This window comes from Oryctolagus cuniculus, chromosome 18, assembly GCF_964237555.1.
Source record: "Oryctolagus cuniculus chromosome 18, mOryCun1.1, whole genome shotgun sequence".
In the NCBI taxonomy this organism is placed as follows: domain Eukaryota; kingdom Metazoa; phylum Chordata; class Mammalia; order Lagomorpha; family Leporidae; genus Oryctolagus; species Oryctolagus cuniculus.
This window is the reverse complement of record NC_091449.1, coordinates 12989702-13010141: the sequence shown is the minus strand read 5'-3', so window position 1 is coordinate 13010141 and position 20440 is coordinate 12989702. Positions and strand designations below refer to the sequence as shown.

General features: G+C 50.9%; 1 long non-coding RNA gene across 1 annotated transcript in view; it reads right to left on the bottom strand.

Annotated features, from left to right (window-relative positions):
* Nucleotides 1-18728, bottom strand: part of LOC138846443 (uncharacterized) — a 56491-nt gene extending 37763 nt beyond the window's left edge. Inside the window, exon 1 of the long non-coding RNA XR_011383927.1 lies at nt 6602-18728. This is a non-coding gene — a long non-coding RNA (uncharacterized lncRNA). The remainder of the gene's footprint in view (nt 1-6601) is intronic.
* Between the last annotated feature and the right edge of the window lie 1712 nt (nt 18729-20440).

Sequence of the window (20440 nt, the reverse complement as noted above, 5' to 3'; positions counted from 1 at the left end):
ACAGTGGGTTGGGCCTCTGCCGGTTTGTGTCCCGGCTGTTCCTCTTCTGATCTGCTCTCTGCTAGTGGCCTGGGGAGGGGGTGGTGGAAAATGTCTTAAGTACTTGGAGGAGGCTCTTGGCTCCTGGCTTCAGATCAGCCCGGCTCTAGCCAGTGCAGCCATTTGGGGAGAGGACCAGTAGATGGAGGACTTCTCTCTCTGTCTGCCCCTGCCTCTCTGTAACTCTGCCTTTCAAATAGGTGGGAAGAAGAAGAAAGAAAGAAGAAGGAGGAGGAGGAGAGAAGGAAGAGGAAGAGGAAGGGGAGGAGGAGAAGAAGAGGAAGAGGAGGAGAAGGAGCAAAACCCATCCCTAAGCGAGAGTGGATGGGAGAGAGTGTAAGAGGGGAGAGAAGCAAGTGCAGCATAAAAGGGAAACGTGAATCAGAGACATTGCCCCAGAATGCCCCCTCTAGCCTAGATGCCAGCGTGGTTTCATCCGCCCTTGTTCTCTCCAGTCCACCCTGCAAGATCCCAAAGAAGGACAGCATGGACCACGTTGCTGACTCCGCGGAGGAATGAACTGTGTTGACCCAGAGAAACTGAGAACCCAGTCATCCAGTCCACTCAGTCTCTGACATCAGCGTTTGAGAAATTCTGCTTGTAGATGGCCCTGCATCAGAACTATGGGTCTCACGTTTTTGTTTTTAACGTTTAAATTTTTATTTATTATTTATTTAAGAGAAAGAGAGAAACACTCTCATCTGTTGGTTCACCCCTCCAAATGTCTGCGATAGCCAGGGCTGGGCAAAGCCAAAGCCAAAACCAGGAGCCTGGAACTCCATTCAGGGCTCCCACATAAGTGGCAGGGGCCCAATACTTGAGCCAGCACTTGCCGCCTCCCTGGGTATGCGTTAGCAGGAAGCTGGATTCTGGATGAGAAGCAGAGCTGGGACTCAAACCCAGGCATCCAGATATGGAACGCAGGTGTCTGGACTGCTGTGCCAGATGCGTACCCCTGAATCTCGGTTATTTAACACACATCCCAGATAATTCCGACGTGGTGGGAAGACCGCTCTGTGAGAAGTCCTACCTTTTCCTGTTCCCCAGCCTTCCTTCTGTTGACCAGCAGTCCCCCCAGCAATGCTTTCTCGCCTGAGCTGCACCTTATCAATGACTTTACCTTAAAACAGAACAAAACTAAATAGAAAACACAGAGTGTGGGGAACCACACTGAGCTGCTGTGTGGCCAAGAGCACGTACTGTGACCCCCTCCCTCACCCCCCAGGCAGCCTCACTGCTGATTCTGGCTCCGGCGCAAGAGCTGCAAGGCCAGGGGCAAGTGACCAGACCTCGCTTCTCTCACTGGTAAAATGGGGCTATCCCCACCTCATAGGCCACTGTGAGGACTGAATGAGGCAATCTAGTTAAAACTTAACACACTGCCTGGCGTGTACCGAGCACACAACATCTGTTGGCTCTTAGCTGTGCCACAGAACATAGCTGGTTGCATAGATGTGCTGGGCACACAGTATTGGCTGACTATGAGTGCTCTGTACTCCAATACGAACACATGGAACTCACTCGTTACTCCCAGGAGACTGAATGGGCCACGTCATTTTTAAGCTGTGGGGACAGCCTTCCAAAGAGATCTCCAGACCCAGGAGCCACATTCTTAGCTCCACCCTGCCAAGCTTTCTCCTCTACCCTTCCTGCTTTCTCTTTTATGCCTCGTCTACCTCGTCCACCTGGCCGTGGATACCGTGTTATCAACGGAACTTTATATTTGCATGGTGCTGCTTTATAACAAGCGCTACAGTGATTCAGAGTGCATTTCACCTGCCTGCTCATCCCAATTTTCTTTCTCCAAAAGTCCTTCTTTTCTTCACTTCTCCCATTCTGCCTCCCCACCACCACCACCAACAACAACTGATTCCTAGTCCCTGTTTTCAAAAAGATTTAGTGGTATTTGACATGTGACCCATAAGCAAAAACATCTATCAGATCTGAGCCCCGAAAAATCACTGTGGTCAGCAGGGAAAACGTTGAGGGAGCACAGGCACTGCCGTGTGCCTTGTGATGGAGGAGGCCGGGCGCCCAAGGCGGATGGAGGCCCTCTGCGTCCGCGCCCTGTTTTCCTCCTCAGCCTGCACTCCTCCCTTGCTCCAGCTCTAACCTCCTAGAAGTTGGGCTGTGTTCTGTCCAGGGCCCACACAGCAGTCCCACCAGTAGGGCCCACAGGCATTGTATGTAAACATACCCAAAACTGAGTCTAGTGTCTCCACCCTAACCAACTTAATCCTCATCATCCTTCGCTCAGGGCTAACGGCATCTCATCTACCTCAAAGCCCACGCTAGACACAGCTCAGAGCCCCCTTCAGGCTCCTCCCTATCACCTCTCCTCTCTTGCCAGTTCTCAAATGACTCTCCTGTTCCCTGCTCTCCACACCCTCCCATCTCTCAGTTCAGATCTGGGTCTCTCATGTGAACTCTCCATAACTTTGGTGCTCCCAACAAACCAGCCACGAGAGTGTGTCCCTAAACACACACCTGACCAGGTCACCTCCCACCTACAGCCTCTGGGGGTTCCCAACTCACTAGAGTCCAAACTCCTTAAGCATGTAGTTAAATCTGGTAAGACCCTACTCTTCCTGCTACCAAAGAGCCCTGAAATAAGACCTGGCCAAAAATACCCACCCACTCCGCTCTAGCCTAAAAGGCCAGCCCTGAGAGATTGGTCCTCCAAAGTGTACAGGGTATGTGGGGAATTAGTGTCCCTTTACATGGACATTGGTCAACTTGATTTGATTTTAGGGAGGATCCTTAGGCCCAGAAGGCATGATACAGACTTCAACAAGGAGAGCAAAGAAAACGCATAGCCAGAGCATTCTGCTGCATGCTCAAGTTCGTGTAGGCAAATCTCATTTTGCAAAAAACAACAGTTAGGACCTAGAGAGGCAAATCTACTGGTTTAAGGTCAGTGTTCAGCCTCCAGCACCAGGGCTCAGGTCATGCCCCACAATTCTGCTTCTTCTGCCAATAAGTCTAAAAGACTCTTCCAAGTACAACTGTCTAGGGTTCCTACAACCTTCCCTGGACATGACTCAGGACTCCCTACCCCATCCCATAAGCCTGCAGATTCTGAGATGACCTGGAAGGAACAGAACAGGAAGACGTGAGAGTTTTGGCATCAGTTCAGGGTAGAACTCCAGGAACTAAACACAGGGGCCTTTGACTATGGAAAAAAATAGACCCATTGTCTCTGTGGGTGGAACCAAACCACAACAGGAGTAGGAAACCAGTTTTTTTTGTGCCCAGAGATGAAGACTTGGCCCTAAAGTATTAGGGTGGAGAAGGGGGGAAGGGAGAAAAGAACACATACTTTAAGAAAATAGGGGCTATGCCAGCAGTTGTTCCCCGCCTCCGGGTTCTGTTCATTTCCTCGTGTGGCATACTACATGGCTTTCAGAGTCCTCCGATGATCTAGCGGGGGGCCGGGGAAAGGTGTGGCTCCAGCAAGACGAGACTTAGAGAGCTCCACCATGAGGCTCTTAGCAGAGAAAGGAGTCACTCTGCTGTTTCTCTAATTACTAGCGACAGAGAAAAACAAACCATAAAAACAAACTCAGAGCTACATAGCACCCCTCAGCAAAGCCAACAATCCCTCTTGCAAAACACAAGGCACGGGTTTGGGTACTTGAGCCCTGCCTATCTCAGAAAGAAAGGGCAAGAGGGAAAAGGCAGAGCCTTAAACAACAAAGATTTCCTGAGGTCATCCTCCCGTGCCACCAAGGCCCAAGCTACTTGACACTGGTTCCAGGTTGCCGGAATTTTTTTTTTTTTCTTTTTTTTTTTTTTTTTTGATAGGCAGAGTTAGACAGTGAGAGAGAGAAAGAGAGACAAAGGTCTTCCTTCCATTGGTTCACCCCCCAAATGGCTGCTAAGGCCGGTGCGCTGCGCTGATCCGAAGCCAGGAGCCAGGTGCTTCCTCCTGGTCTCCCATGCGGGTGCAGGGCCCAACCACTTGGGCCATCCTCCACTGCCTTCCCAGGCCACAGCAGAGAGCTGGCCTGGAAGAGGAGCAACCGGGACAGAATCCGGCGCCCCGACCGGGACTAGAACCCAGGGTGCCGGTGCCGCAGGTGGAGGATTAGCCTAGTGAGCCGTGGCGCCAGCTCCAGAATGTTTTGGTTCACCCCATAAACACACCGATCACGTTCCTTGATGACTAGAGATTTTTTTCCTCCGAATTTGACACATTAAAGTGATGGACAACATTAAGACGGAAGGACAGGGCTGGGCAATTGGCCTAGTGACTAAGACTCTGGAGAGGATGACTGCATCCCATATTGGAGTGCCTGGGTTTGAGCTCTGTCTCCTGACTTCAGCTTCTTGCTAATGCAGACCCTGGAATTCCCAGCTCCTGGCTTCAGTCTGGACCAGCTCTGGCCATCACAGACAACTGGGTAGTGAACCAGGGGACAGGGGAGCTGTCTCTTTCTCTTTCTCAAAAAATGTAGAATGAAAAACCAAGTCTCACGTTCAAGTCTCAGGACAACAGCCTCCTTCCCTGCCTTTGCACACACGGCTCCTCCACCTGTTACATCCTTCCTTGTCCCCCGCAGCCCCTACCAAACTCAGCCTTCAGTTCTCTCAGATACCTTCAAGGGGTCCCCACAAGCACACTAAACACACCCCTATTTATAACCTCACACTGTAATGATCTCTAATTTTTTATCTTTCAAAATTAAGGAATACAGTATGAAAAAGGAAATGACCACCATCTGCATTCCACTTTACAATCACAATGTACACTTAATCACTGTTTTATATTTCAGCAGATTTCTTCCACTCCCTTTTCTGTGTGGTGATTTAATATCCCGGAATGCAGACTGCATACTTGTCCCCGATTCCTACAGTTCCAGAGGTCAGAAGTCCAGCATGGGCTGAAGAAGGCTCTCTGGGCTAAAATCAAGGTATCAGCGGGAAGGGATCCTTCTGGAGGTCTGAGGGGCGAATTCCCTTCTTTGCTGATCCAGCTGCTAGTCTGCCCACACTGCTCAGCTCACAGCCCCTACCATCACAAAGCCACTGACACCAGTGGGGCCTCTCTCACACTGCACTGCTGTGACCCTGGCCCTCCCGCACCCCACTTTCACTTTAAGGGTCCTTGTGATGACATTGGTCCCACCCAGATGATCCAAAGGAATTGTTCCATCCCCAGATCCTAACCTAACTACATCTACAAAGTTTTTTGTTTTTTGTTTTTTGTTTTTTTTTGTCAAGAGAAGTAACATTTGGGACCAGTTTTGTGGTACAATGGGTTAAGACACCACTTGTAAGACCAGCATCTCATAGTGGAGCACCAATTTGAGTCTTGGCTGCTCTGCTTCTGATTCAGCTCCCTGCTAATGCACCTGGGAAAGTAACAGAAGATGGACCCTGATGGAATTCCAGGCTCCTGGCTCCAGCCTGGTCCAGCCCTGGCTGTTGTGGCCATTTGGGGAGTGAACCAGCTATGAAAAATTTCTCTTTCCCCTGCCTCTCTTCCTGTCACTCTGTCTTTCAAATACATAAAATAAAATCTTTAAAAAAAATAAAATAACATTCACAGGTTCCAGGGGTTAAGATGTGGACATTCTAGGGAGGCTATCATTCTAACACAGATGCCTTTTATAAACTTTATAAATTTTACCTTATCTTTTACTTTTCTGTTTAACACAAAAGTAAGAACAGGGGGTCGGGTGTTATAGCACAGGAGGTTAAGCTACTGCTTGTGATCTGGGCATCCCATAGGAGTGCCAGGTTCAAGTCTTAGCTGCTCTGCTTCCAATCCAGCTCCCTGCCAATGCTCCCTGGGAAAGCAGTGGAAGATGACCCAAGTGCTTGGCCCTCTACACTCATATGGGAGACCTGGAGTGAATTCCAAGCTCCTGCCTATCACCTTGGCCCAGCTCTGGTTGTTGAAGTCAATTGGTAGTGAACCAGAAGATGGAAGATCTGTGTGTATGTGTGTGTGTGTGTCTCCTGCCCCCACACTCACTCTGCATTTCAAACAAATAAATAAACCTTAAAAAAAAAAAAGCAAAGAAAAAACTTCAAAGTCAGACATACTAGCTCTGTCATTAATGACTAGAATAGCCTAGACCAGTCACCTCCCCTCTTTCTGCCTTCTTTTTTTTTTTTTAAGATTTTATTTATTTATTTGAGAGGTAGATTTACAGACAGTGAGAGGGAGAGACAGAGAGAAAAGTCTTCCTTTTGTTGGTTCATTCCCCAGATGGCCACAATGGCCGGAACTGTTCCAATCTGAAGCCAGGAGCCAGGTGCTTCCTCCTGGTCTCCCATGGGGTGCAGGGCCCAAGCACTTGGGCCATCCTCCACTGCACTCCCTGGCCACAGCAGAGAGCTGGCCTGGAAGAGGGGCAACCGGGACAGAATCCGGCGCCCCGACCGGGACTAGAACCCGGTGTGCCGGCGCCGTTAGGCGGAGGATTAGCCTAGTGAGCCGCGGCGCCGGCTTATGATAAGTCTTACTCATCTGAAAATGACAGCAAAAGAGTAGATGAAGGTATGAGAACGCACCCTTTCAATCCTTTCCCCTTGTCACCCCGTGTTCTCTCACCCGTGCCTGTCGTCTGCCTTGTCTCCTGCTCTTCAGCGACTTCGTCTAATCCACCATTCAGCAAAGAAGGCTGACACCACCCAGGCTCTCGTGACTGCTAGAACGTTCTCATGACGGAGTTCGCTATCTGCTCAAGGCAGCCCACTGTGTTTATACGGAGAGGCTTGTTTGAAAATAACAAGTTTTTTTATGTTCATATAAAATTTACACATGCTTCCTCTTAACTTATCCATCCCAGTCCCAATTCTGCCCTGTTCTGTTCATTTATTTCCGCATTTCACCCTCCCTCAGTCCCTCTCATCACATGTTGCGGACAAGGACAGCACAGCAAAAGTATGGTTAGAGAATGGCTATGCAAATGGCTCGGCAAAAGTAATGACTGGGGCACGGTAGGGAATTCCTTGAGCAAGACGAAATCTACTCACAAACACTCCCTGAAGTCTCTTTCTGGGCTTGTCTTTCAGCAAAGCCATTTGATTCTAGGATGGGTCTCTAGGCCCAGGAGACCATAACCATGACAGAAGCCACACCACTCTGGGCATTCCTGTGGTTGGGTAAAGGTTTTTTCACAGAATGCTATGCGTGAGTTATTGCCCCCTAATGCTCCTACTCCTGGAAGCTAAGCCTCCTCTTTCATTTCCATCTCCAGCTGGCATGCCAGGATGTTGGCTGGAAAATACCTCCCCACCCTAGAAGAGCAGGGCGCCCTTCTGCCCGGTCCCACAAGAATAACAGCTCACACTGTCTCAGCACTCACTATGTACCAGGCATATCCTAGGGCCTCACGTGTAGCTACAGTCCTCACAAGAATGTCCAGCGAGGGTTATCACCCCTATCCGTACCCACTAGAAGAGCGAAGGCAGACAGGCTAAGCAATGCAAACACCACACAGTGATTTGTCTTCATCCCACACCCAATCTGGACAGAGGATGCCCTGAGACTTCTGGCGTCTGCTGAATGAAATCTGCCTTCTAGAAGAATTTTTGCTTTCTCTCGTGTCAGGTGTTTTTATTATTATTATTATTATTATTAATTTATCTAAAAGGCAGAGTTACGAAGAGAGGGATCTTTCATCTACTGGGCCAGACTGAAGCCAGGAACCTGTCCAGGTCTCCTACATGGGTGGCAGGGGGCCAAGCATTTAACCATCTTCCACTGTCTTCCCAGGAACATTAGCAGGAAGCTGGGGGCAGCCGGGATTCGAACTGGTGCCCATATGGGATGGCGGCTATCACAGGCAGCAGCTTAACCTGCTGTGACACACAGCACCAGCCCCTGCTCTCAGGGTTTGATAAACAAGTTGCACTTTGTTTTCCGTCTCACCTTCACTCACACACCTGTTCCTTAACACCACCCTCACAATGACACAGCCCTTCATAAAACCTTGCTTTTATGAACCTCAACCTCTTTTGAGAAGAGGCAGGGCCAGGTTCCCAGTTCTCATAAAAATAGTCCTTTTCACTGAATTGTCACTGTTTGCACAGCCATTCTCTAGCCATAAAAGGGATGCATCGGGGACAGAAAGTGTAATCAGAAGGAAGCAGGAAGAGGGAGAGTCCCAGCATGGTCACAGAAGGGAGGAGATCCCAAATCCAGAAACAGTCATAAAACACACCCAAAGTTTGTGGCCTGCAAACAATGGCAGCCCCACCTGTGTTTCCATTCCTGCTGGCATCTAGCTTCCTTCTCTGCTGCCCCTCCTGACCTTGCTTTCTTGGACTAAAGGTAGAGGACTAGAGACTGGGAACAGACCAGAGCATGAGCACAGAATTGCCAGAGCAGAGGAAGCAGAAGAGGGAGAAGAGTGTTTGACTCACAAGGGAACTGACTCACCTATGTACACATCATCTGGGCAGGGACTGGGTTAACAAACGGCTGCCATGCAAGACTGTGGTTGAAGGAGTTGTGCTAAGGAGTTGTACTTCCTTGATGCTGTCCGAGAGCAAAGGGGTGAGAAGGCATCATAGTTTCTCCCTCTTAGAAACCCACTGCTCCTCACTTCTCCATCTGTTGGGTTATATTCCTCTGTCTGTAGGTCACTTATTTTTTTTTAATCTCAGCTTTCTTAAAGAGCCAAGCATTCAATTCATTTCAAGAGTGTCTGTCATCTCAGTGACTGCCAGGCATGCATATGTTTAGATTTTGTAGAATTTATCTATTTAAAAAAATTTTTTTTGACAGGTAGAGTTAGACAGTGAGAGAGAGAGAGAGAGAGAGAGAGAGAAAGGTCTTCTTTCCGATGGTTCACCCCCCAAATGGCCACAATGGCCAGAGCTGCACCAATCCGAAGCCAGGAGCCAGGTGCTTCCTCCTGGTCTCCCATGGGGTGCAGGGCCCAAGCACTTGGGCCATCCTCCACTGCACTCCCTGGCCACAGCAGAGAGCTGGACTGGAAGAGGAACAACTGGGACAGAACCAGCGCCCCAACTGGGACTAGAACCCGGAGTTCCAGCACCGCAGGCAGAGGATTAGCCTAGTGAGCCGCAGTGCCAGCCTTTAAAATATTTAGAAAAGAGGGCCAGCACTATGGTGTAGTAGATTAAGCCTCTGCCTGCAGTGCCAGCATCCCATATGGGCACCTGTTCATATCCCAGATGCTCCTCTTCTGATCCAGATCTCTGCTGATGGTCTGAAAAAGCAGTGGAAGGTGGCTCGAGTGCTTGGGCCCCTGCACCCATGTGGGAGACCTGGAAGAAGCTCTTGGGTTCTGGCTTCAGATGGGCCCAGCTCCAGCTGTTGCAGCCATCTAGGGAGTGAACCAGTGATCAAAGACCTGACTCTCTGTCTCTCCCTCTCTCTGTTCATAACTCTGCCTCTCACAGAAATAAATCTTTAAAAATATTTAGGAAAGATTTGTTTGTTTATTCGAAAGGCAGAAATAAAGATAGAGAGAGATCTTTCATCCACTGGTTCACTCTTCAAATGACCTCCATAGCCAAGTCTGGGCCAGGCCCAAGCTGGGGACCAGGAATTTCATCCAGGTCTTCCATGTGGGTACTTGAACCATGCATTTCTGCCTCCCAGAGTGCATTAGCAGGAAGCTGGATCAGAAACAGCAGCCATGACTTGACTACCATTCCAATGTGGGATGCCAAAGTCACAAGCAGTGGCTTAACCCACCATGCCACAAACTGGCTCCAGGATCTATTTATTTATTTCTTTGAGAGAGAGAGAGAGAGAGAGAGAGAGAGAGAGAGAGAGAGACCAAGATTCTAAATCTGCTGATTCACTCCCCAAACACCCACAACAGCCAGGGCTGGGGCACCCTGAAGCCAGGAGTCCAGATTCAATCCAGGTCGCCCGTGCGGGTGGCAGGGACCCATGCACTGGATCCATCACCTGCTGTCTCCCAGGATACACATTTTCAGAAAGCTGGAATTGGGAGATGGAACAGATAACTCAAACCCAGACACTCCAAATGCAGGAGTTCCATGTGGTATCCCAATCACTGTGCCAAACGCCATCCCCTCTGCAGGAAATTTTGGTAATAGCCTTTGGGGATCACTGAGCTACAAGACTAATAGGAAGAAGCCTACTATGTGCTGGGGACCTTAATGTTTGTACCTCATCCAAAGCTCCCAATGACCCTTTGAAGTAGATACTATTATCCCTAGTTTCCATGAAGTCAGTTAACTTATCTTTTAGCTCAGAACTGGTAAAAATGGAGCCAGGATTCAATTCACATTATTCAGCATCTAAAACTTGTATTTTCACTCCACACTATTAACAACCAGAATTAAAAGAAAGGAGGGTTGGGGCCAGCACTGTGGCATAGTGGATAAGTCCGCCGCTTGCAGTGCTAGCATCCCACATGGGCGCTGGATCAAGTCCCAGCTGCTCCACTTCCGATCCAGTTTTCTGCTGTGGCCTAGGAAGGCAGAGGAAGATGGCCTGGGTGCTTGGGCCCCTGAACCCATGTGGAAGACCCAGAGGAGGCTTTTGGCTCCTGGCTTTGGATCAGCACAGCTTTGACTGTTGTGGCCATCTGGGGAGTGAATCAGTAGATGGAAGACTTCTCTCTCTCTCTCTCTCTCTCTCTCTCTCTCTCTCTCTGCCTCTACCCCTGCCTCTCCATAACGATGCCTTTCAAATAAATAAATATTTTAAGAAAAAGAAAGGAGGCATGGCTGCTTCTAACAGAAATATAAATGCTTCAATAAAGAGACAGGTCCTGAAATTGGTCTTTTTAAAAAATTATTTTTATTGATCTGGAAAGCAGAACTACAGAGGGAAAGAAAGAGACAGGGAGACCTTTCATCTGCTGGTTCACTTGCCAAATGGCTGCAATGGCTGGGGCTGGGCCAGGTCGAAGCCAGGATCCAGGAGCTTCATCTGGGTCTCCCACGTGGGTGTAGGAGCCCAGGCATTTGAGCTATCCTCTGCTGCTGCTTTCCCAAGCACATGATCAGGGAGTTGGATTGGAAGTGGAGCAGCAGGGTCTCAAACTGGCACCCGTATGGGATGCCGGCATCACAGGCATCCTGCTACACCACAACACCAACCCCTGAAATGGGTCTTAGGATGAGGAATAATTCAGCAGGGGGCTGGACATGAAGGCAAGGATAATACAGGAAGAAGGAATCAGGGGGCCAACACTGTGGTGCAGTAGGTTAAAGCCCTGGCCTGAAGCACTGGCATCTCATATGGGTGCCAGTTCTAGTCCCAGCTGCTCCTCTTCCAATCCAGCTCTCTGCTATGGCATGGGATAGCAGTGGAAGATGGCCCAAGTCCTTGGGCCTCTGCACCCACGTGGGAGACCTGGAGGAAGCTACTGGCTCCTGGCTTCGGGATCAGCACAGTTCCGGCCATTGCAGCCATCTGGGGAGTGAACCAGTGGATGGAAGACCTCTCTCTCTCTCTGTCTCTACCTCTCTCTGTAACTCTGTCTTTCACATAAATAAAATAAATCTTTTTTTAAAAAAAGAGAAAAGAAGGAATCAGAGTAAGTTCAGACATGAAAAAATAAAATGAGTCAAGTCCTACTATGCAATCAAGGAACAGAGTGAGACCAAGCTGCAGGGGCTTTGAATGACAACCTAAGGAATTTCAACTTCATCCTTTAGGTGGTAAGACTAATCGGAAAGCCCTCAGGAGGTCAGAAACAACAAAACAGCACTTTCAGGATGATCACTCTAACAATATTTGGCAAGAAACCTAGGGAAGTGGTTCTTAACTTTGGCAACTCACTCTTTTCCTTTTTAAAGCTTTTCATTTTGAAATAATTTCAGATCTCAAGGATGTCCCCCAAAATCATCAGAGCCCCCATATACCTTTCATTCAACATCTCCAGCTATTAATATTTCTTCAGAAACATACCGTATAATCATCAAAATCTGTCAATTGTCCTTGATATCATACAATGAACTATCTACAGACCTTACCCACATTCTGTCAATCTTTCCACTGATGTCTTTTTTTGTACCAGATCCAATGTAGGACCACGAACTGTAGTTAGTTGCCTTATCTCCTTAGTCTTCTTTAGTCTGGGACAGTTCCTTGGAATTTCTTCATAACTTTAACATTTTTGAAGAGTATTGGCAAGTTATCTGGTAGAATGACCCTCAGTTTGGGCTTATCTAACATTTCCTCAGGAGGAAACACCATACACACTTTTGGCAAAAACACCACAGAGGCAGTGCTGTGCCTTCTCAGTCTACCAAACAGAGAGACCGAGATGTCCGCAGCTCTCATACTTGGTAATGTTAGCTAAGCGCACTCGGCTAAAGTTCCTCTGCCAAACAACAAATATTTTACTTGGAAGCCTTCCTTTTTTTCTTCTTCTTCTTCTTCTTCTTCTTCTTCTTTTTTTTTTTTTTTTTGACAGGCAGAGTGGACAGTGAGAGAGAGAGAGAGAGAGAGAGAAAGGTCTTCCTTTTGCCGTTGGTTCACCCTCCAATGGCCGCCGCGGCCAGCGCGCTACGGCCGGCGCACCGCGCTGATCCGATGGCAGGAGCCAGGTATTTATCCTGGTCTCCCATGGGGTGCAGGGCCCAAGCACTTGGGCCATCCTCCACTGCACTCCCTGGCCACAGCAGAGAGCTGGCCTGGAAGAGGGGCATGGAAGCCTTCTTAAATCACCAATGCTTGGACCACCCCATAAACCAATCAAATCAGACTCTCTGGTGGTAAGGCATAGGCGTTTGTGTCAAATGCTCTACAGGAATTCTAACCAGTATTGAGGGTTGGTTCTTATCTTCAGACAGTGAAGGTAAGAATCCTGGAAATCAGCCTTCCTCGGCCTTCTCTTTTTAAAAGAACACTCAATTCCAGGCACAGATAAATATATTCAGGCCTTGGCATGAACCCATGAGAGGAGAATGGGAAGGTCAAACATCTCAATTGGGGCCCATGCTGTGGCATAGTAGGTTAATCCTCCGCCTGCAGCACCAGCATCCTATATGGTCCCCAGTTTGTATCCCAGCTACTCCTGTTCTGATCCAGTGCTCTGCTGTGGCCTGGGAAAGCAGTGGAGGATGGTCCAAGTGCTTAGTCCTTGTACCCATGTGGGAGACCTGGAAGAAGCCCCTGGCTCCTGGCTTCAGATCGGCCCAGCTTCAATCCTTGTGGCCATTTAGAGAGTGAACCAGTGGATGGAAGACCTCTCTTTCTGTCTGTCCATTTCTCTATTTGTAACTCTGCCTCTTAAATAAAGAAAATCTTTAAAAAAAAAAAAAAAAACCTCCTGATTGGGAAAGTGATGGGTGAGTAGACCACTGTCCATCAGAAAGTGAAAACAGGACCCCTAAGCAAAGTGTCCAGCCTTCCTACAAACCCCAGAGAAACCTCTGCATCCGTGAAAGTACACACTATATAATTTCACTGCCATAAGCCTGACATGAGCACCTGATTGCCACTGACAGGGAGGAAATTAGAAACCACGTGACACAGTGAACTACACACACAAAGACACACACTTCTGGGGAGTACTGAACACTGAACCACAGAATTCAGGTCAAAAATCAAAGGTACATGAACCTCCCTTCACCAACCCCTTCCCGCTCGGCCTTTTGTCCTTTATCTCTTCTGAAGTGAGAGAGTAATTTCGTGAAATCAGAAAGTTGACACATCTCTTGGGTCACCAGACTGTTGAAGCAAGAAGATACTACGCTCAACTTCCTTACAATATTACCTTGGGGTTTCCGTAAAGAGGTCTCATCAATCCCTCCTTTGGAGGGGCCGTCCAACACCAATCTGAACACAGCCCAGAGTCAGGAAGGACCCTGAGGAGAGAAACCCCAGGCAGCCCGGTGGCTACCGGGTTCTGGCGCAGCTGCTCAGGAACCTCTGAGAAGGGGAAGGCGCTGACATTACACTGAGGGAGGACGAAAGCATTAACTCAGCTGTCTCTCAGCCCACTGCCAATGTCCTTCAGACCTCTTCCAGGGGCACTAGCACCTAATTAAATGCTAACACATGGGTGAAAGAATTTACAGAGAGTGGGATTAGCTGGATCAGGAATGGCTGGGAAAGGCTCCACCAAAAAGCAGGATTCAGGGGCCGGTGCTGTCGCGTAGTGGGTTAAGTCCCGGTCTGTGGCACCAGCATCCCACACAGGCACCAGTTCAAGTCCTGACTGCTCCACTTCCCACCCAGATCCCTGCTAATGCGCCTGGGAAAGCAGTGGAGGGCTGCACCCACGTGGGAGACCTGGAAGAAGCTCCTGCCTCCTGGCTTTGGACTGGCCCAGCTCCAGCCATTGCGGCCATGTGGGGAGTGAACCAGCAGATGGGAGATCTCTCTCGTTCTCTAACTCTGCCCTTCAAACAAATAAATCTTTTTTTTTAAAAGGACTCAGGTGACGCCTTTGCATGGTTAAGCATTAGAGAGAAACATAGTAAAGGGAACCAGGCGTTGGCACCACCATCACAGGTGCTCATTTTGAAGGGAATGAGAGTGGGACAGCAAGTGTTCTTTAATTTCCTCCTCTCAGTCCCCATCTGGGTTTACTTCAGAGAAGGATGCTGATCTCAGGAAGGTAGAGTGGCTTGCCGTCCTTGGTGGTGGCCCTGTGTTTAGAAACCAGGTATGTCTAACTCCGGAGCACACGCCATCACCACTGCGAGAGGACCCAGCGCAGAATGTTTAGGGAATAGGAGGCAGCAAGGACGGGGCAGCAGGGAGAGCCGATGAAGAGACAGGGACGTTAGGGGAGCTTGCTCAGGTGGGACCACACGTTATACGGCCATGAAAACTAAAGCGACACTTGAACCTGAACCTGTCGTTACAGAAGGGCCACTGGAGGTTGTGAGTAAGTGGGAGACCAAAGTGATGCCTCGAGCAAAGACCAGACAGGACAGTGAACGTTGGTAGTCCTGAGTTCCTAGGCTAAAGACGTACCGCGGATAATGAGAACTGGACTGGAAGTCGGAAGCCCTGGGCACTAAAATCACGGCTGTGTTAGGCAAGTTACGTTTTCTCTCTGTACTTCCGTAACTCTTCATCCATCAAGCAGATGCACTGAGAATTAATCTCCAAATGAACCCGACAGCCTTGCTTCTCCAAGGGTAGTCCACCAACTAGCAACAATGGCATCGTCCAAAAGTTTTCTAGAAATGCAGAATCCCAGGTCCCTCCAAACAGACCAGAATCTGTTTATACAAGACCCTCGGGGGATCCAAAAGCATATCAAAGCTTGAGAAGCACTGAAGTGTCTGCCAGTTTTTGTTTGTTTTTTTGACAGGCAGAGTGGACAGTGAGAGAGAGAGACAGAGAGAGAGGTCTTCCTTTGCCGTTGGTTCACCCTCCAATGGCCGCTGTGGCTGGCGCACCGCGCTGATCCGAAGCCAGGAGCCAGGTACTTACCCTGGTCTCCCATGGGGTGCAGGGCCCAAGCACTTGGGCCATCCTCCACTGCACTCCCTGGCCACAGCAGAGAGCTGGCCTGGAAGAGGGGCAACCGGGACAGAATCCGGCGCCCCGACCGGGACTAGAACCCGGGGTGCTGGCGCCGCAGGCAGAGGATTAGCCTATTGAGCCGCGGTGCCCGTGTCCGCCAATTCTAAAATGAACTCTGTCACTTCACATTAAGGGAGAAAAAATAAATAAAATTAAAAGTTTCCTTGTTCTCATTTGAGCCCTTTTCCTAATCCTGACGCCCACTTTCCCTTGCCCACATCCCGCTGGAGTTCTTAGCAAACACCAATGGGGCTTTGCTGCCACCTTGTGCCACAGTCAGGAAATGCAGTCAACTCAGTTCTACTAGTGAAGGAGAGGACTGTGGGGGCTGGGGGTGGGCTTAGAAGTCCAAGTCACAGAGCAGGTGACAGAATCCCAACTGCCCCCAATGTCCAGAAGGAACTGCCACATGGAGCTCAGCCTGCATCACAGAGCAGTCACATTTCAAAGAGCAGGTTTTAATACCATCTAATAAGGTGGCATTAGCAGAAAAGTCGGCTTCCAAGCCAAGTTCTGCCTCTATAACCTTAGAAATCATTGGAACAGGCATTCTCAGACATCCAGAGCCTGCCTGAACTTTGCCAGTAAACTTGTAATTCTCCAGGGAAATTTAGTTTCTCATCCTCGGCTGAAAGATGTCAGATACACACTCACCAATCCTCCCCTTTGGAGGCCCCAAAATAAATCTAATACCTTTACAATAGACCTTCAAGTATTGTAAGCAGTAACCATGCACCGCCCCCCACCCCATGCAGTTCCCCAGATGACAGTCTGAAGCCCCTCCGCTCTCCTGTCACTTTCCCAGGGCGAGTGAAGTGGGGCGACCACAGAAGAAAGTCCAAACCCCAGCAGCGCTCTGACCAGAGAAGCAGAGCTGCAGAGCCGTTCCCCCACCGGGCACTATCGCATCCCCTGTTTAGAAAATCGAATACCTGTGCCAGCGCTATGGCTTAGTGGGTTAAGCCTCCACCTGTGGCGCTGGCATCCCATATGGGTTCATATGGGATGGGATGGGTTTGAGTCTCAGCCATTCCACTTTCAATCCAGCTCCCTGCTGATGACCTGGGAAAGCAGTAGAAGACGGTCCAAGTACTCGAGCCCCTGCACCAATGTGGGAGACCCGGAAGAATCACCTGGCTCTGGATCAGCCCAGCTCCAGCTGTTGTGGCCATTTGGGGAGTGAACCAGAGGATGGAAGAACTCTCCCTCTGTCTCTCCCTTACTCGGTCTGTAACTCTGCCTCTCTATTTTTTTTTAAAGATTGATTTATTTATCTGAAAGGCAGAAATACACAGAGAGAGGGAGAGTGATTTTCCATCTGCTGGTTCACTCCCCAAATGGCTGCAACTACTGGGGCTAGACTGGGCCGAAGCCAGGAGCCAGGAGTTTCATTTGGATCTCCCATGTGGGTGCTGGGACACAAGTACTTGGGCCATCTTCTGTTGCTTTCCCAGGCACATTAGCAGGGAGCTGGATTGGAAGTGGAGCAATCAGGACTCAAACCAGCGCCCATATGGGATGCTGGCAGTGCAGGCAGAGGCTTAACCTGCTAAGCCACAGTGCCATCCCCAATAAATAGCTAAACTCTTAAAGGAAGGAAGGAAGGAAGGAAGGAAGGGGGGGGGAGGGGGGAAGGGAGAGAGAGGGAGAGGGAGAGAGAGAGAGAAAAGAAAATCAAATCTCTCATCAGCTCATCTGGGGACAGCGCTATTTTCCTACTCCGATGCTGCTTAGTCTTCCCATGCCTGTGGGGGGAGTACATACTTTTCTCAGGGTTTTTTTTTTTTTTTTTTTTTTTTTCCCCAGAAGGGCAGAGCAACAGGAGAGAGAGAGAGAGAGAAATCAATTCTCCGGAATGCCTGCAACAGCTGGAACTGGGCCAAGAGCTCAGAACTCTTAGGTGGCACCCAGGTGGCAGGGATCTAACCACTTGAACCATCACCTGCTGCTGCCCAGTGTGTGCCTTAGCAGGAAGCTGGATTCAAAGCAGAGCCAGGATCAACACCCAGGCACTCTGACACGGAATGTGGGCATCCCCAAAGGCAGCTTAGCCTACTGCAGCACAACGCCTGCCCCTTAGTTTCCTTTTTTGAGAAATATTTAACAGAGCCTGCTGTGCACTGAGCACGAGAGACCAGGCTGAATCAGACCTGGTCCCCCTCTCCACAACAGCCCAGGTTATGGGAAAACCCAATTAAAGTCAAACCATTACAGTTAGTGAGAAGCATGATGATACGTGTAAACACAATTTTTTAAAATCTCATCAATCCCCTGGGAAGAATCTTCTACTTTTGGTTTTCTGGGCCCAGTTTTCCTCATTTCAACCTCAAGGTGAAAAACAGAGAGAGAAAATGTGCCAGCCAGTCCTCTTCAGTCACAGTTGTAACGGGCATGTTCTTCTCGCTGGTCCAGGCTGCTTACGGCCCCCACTTCATCCTACAACAGCCCATCAAAACTGCAAGTGCACCAGCCAGCTAGCTAACAGGAAATCCAGCCAGCCAGGAAGTGTGTTTTACTCCTGTGGCTTCGAGGCTAACTGGCTGTATGATGTTAATTAACCACGGAACTTGCCTGCGTGTGAATTCCCATGTCAGTAAAACGGGACACGTGGATCAGATCTCCACGGGTCTGTGCATAGTCGGAGCACCTCTGAGACACCCCCGTGTCTTATCCTCAGAGTCCACTATCTAGCAAGTACCAGTCACACGTTAGACACTCAAACGCTCACTGAACTTATGCATGACCATATGAGTTCTATTGGAGCAGGCTGAATCATGGACCCAATCAATAAATGATATTTTATTATGGAACGGGGAAACTACATAATCAGGCATAGCGGTGTTCCCCCCCCCCACCTCCTTCCTGGGGTGAGGAGGTTTCCTAAGCCACAGACTCTTTAGCTACAAACAGTGCTCTTAAGATGGTTATCACCAGTTGTCAATATTAACAAGAGGAAATGTTATTTCTCTTGAGGATTTTTATGGCAATGGACTTGAAGGAGCCAAAACCCCCTCCTGGGATACACTGGACCTGACCCCCGCCCCACATCCGCGAAGGGGAAAACCAGATAGACCGAACTGACAAGGAGTCAAGAACTGAGGGAACACAGGGGTGAATAGATTGAGGGGGCCTGGAGGACGCTCTGGAGAGGAGCTCCCTGAATCCGAGGTGGCCTCAGCATGGACTGAGACAACGGGACCAGAAAAGCGAAGTGTGCCCACCGGGCTCCATGTGATCATTCTGAGTAACACTTCCCTCCCCTCCCCTTCCCTCCCCTCCCCTTCCCTTCCCTCCCCTCTCTTCCCCTCCCCTCCTCTCCCATCATTTCCCTCCCCTCCCCTCCTCTCCCCCTCCTTCCCTCCCATCCCCCTCCTTCCCTCCCCTCCCCTTTCCTCCCCTCTCCTCCCCTCCTCTCTCCTTCCCTCCCCTCCCCTCCCCCTCCTCTCTTCCCCTCCCCTTCCCTCCCCTCTCCTCCCCTCCTCTCTCCTTCCCTCCCCTCCCCTCCCTCTCCCTCCCCTTCCCTCCCCTCCTCCCTCCCCTTCCCCTCCCTCTTCTCTTCCTCCCCCTTCCCTCCTCCCTCCTCTCCTCCTCCCCCTCCTCTCCCCTCCTTCCCTCCCTCCTCTCCCTCTTCTCCTCCCTCTCTCCCTCCCTCCCTCCCCTCTCCTTCTCTTCCCTCCCCTCCTCTCCCATCCCCTCCCCTCCCCTCCTCTCTCCTCTCCTCCCCTCCCCTCCTCCTCTCCTTCCCCTCCCCTCCCTTTCCTCCCCTCTCCTTCCCTCCTCTCCCCTCCCCACCCCTTTCCTTCCCTCCCCTCCCCCTCCTCTCCTCTCCCCCTCCTTCCCTTCCCTCCTCTCCCCTCTTCTTCCCTTCCCTCCCCTCCCCTCTCCTTCTCTTCCCTCCCCCCCTCCTCCCCTTCTCTCCCCTCCTCTCCCCTCACTTCCCTTCCCTCCCCTCCCCTCCTCTCCCCCTCCTTCCCTTCCCTCCTCTCCCCTCTTCTTCCCTTCCCTCCCCTCCCCTCCCCTCTCCTTCTCTTCCCTCCCCTCCTCTCCCATCCCCTCCCCTCCCCTCCTCTCTCCTCCCCTTCTCTCCCCTCCTCTCCCCTCTCCGTCCCTCCCTTACTCTCCTCTCTCCTTCCCTCCCCTCCTCTCCCCTCTTCTTACCTTCCCTCCCCTCCACTCCCCTCCCCCTCCTCTCCTCTCCTCTCCTCCCCTTCCCTCCCCTCCCCTCTCCTCCCCTCCCCTCTCATTCCCTTCCCTCCCCTCCTCTCCCCCCTCCTCCCCTCCCCTCCCCTCCTCCCTTCCCCTCCTCTTGCCTTTCCTCCCCTCTCCTCTCCTCCCCTCCCCTCTCCTCCCCTCTCCTCCCCTCCCCTCTCCTTCCCTCCCCTCTCCTTCCCTTCCCTCCTCTCCCCCTCCTCCCCTCCCCTCCTCCCTTCCCCTCCCCTCGCCTTTCCTCCCCTCTCCTCCCCTCCCCTCTCCTTCCCTTCCCTCCCCTCCTCTCCCCCCTCCCCTCCCCTCCTCCCTTCCCCTCCCCTCGCCTTTCCTCCCCTCTCCTCCCCTCCCCTCTCCTTCCCTTCCCTCCCCTCCTCTCCCCCCTCCCCTCCCCTCCTCCCTTCCCCTCCCCTCCCCTCTCCTCTCCTTTCCTCCCCTCCCCTCCTCTCCCCTCTCCTTCCCTTCCCTCCCCTCCCCTTCCCTTCCTTCCCCTCCCCTCTCCTCCCCTCCTCTCTCCTTCCCTCCCCTCCCCTCCCCCTCCTCTCCTCCCCTCCCCTTCCCTCCCCTCTCCTCCCCTCCCCTCTCCTTCCCTTCCCTCTTCTCCTCTCCCCCTCCCCTCCTCCCTTCCCCTCCCCTCCCCTCTCCTTCCCTCCCCTCTCCTCTCCTCCCCTCTCTTCTCCTCACCTCCCCTCCTCTCCCCTCTCCTTCCCTTCCCTTCCCTTCCCTCCCCTCCCCTCT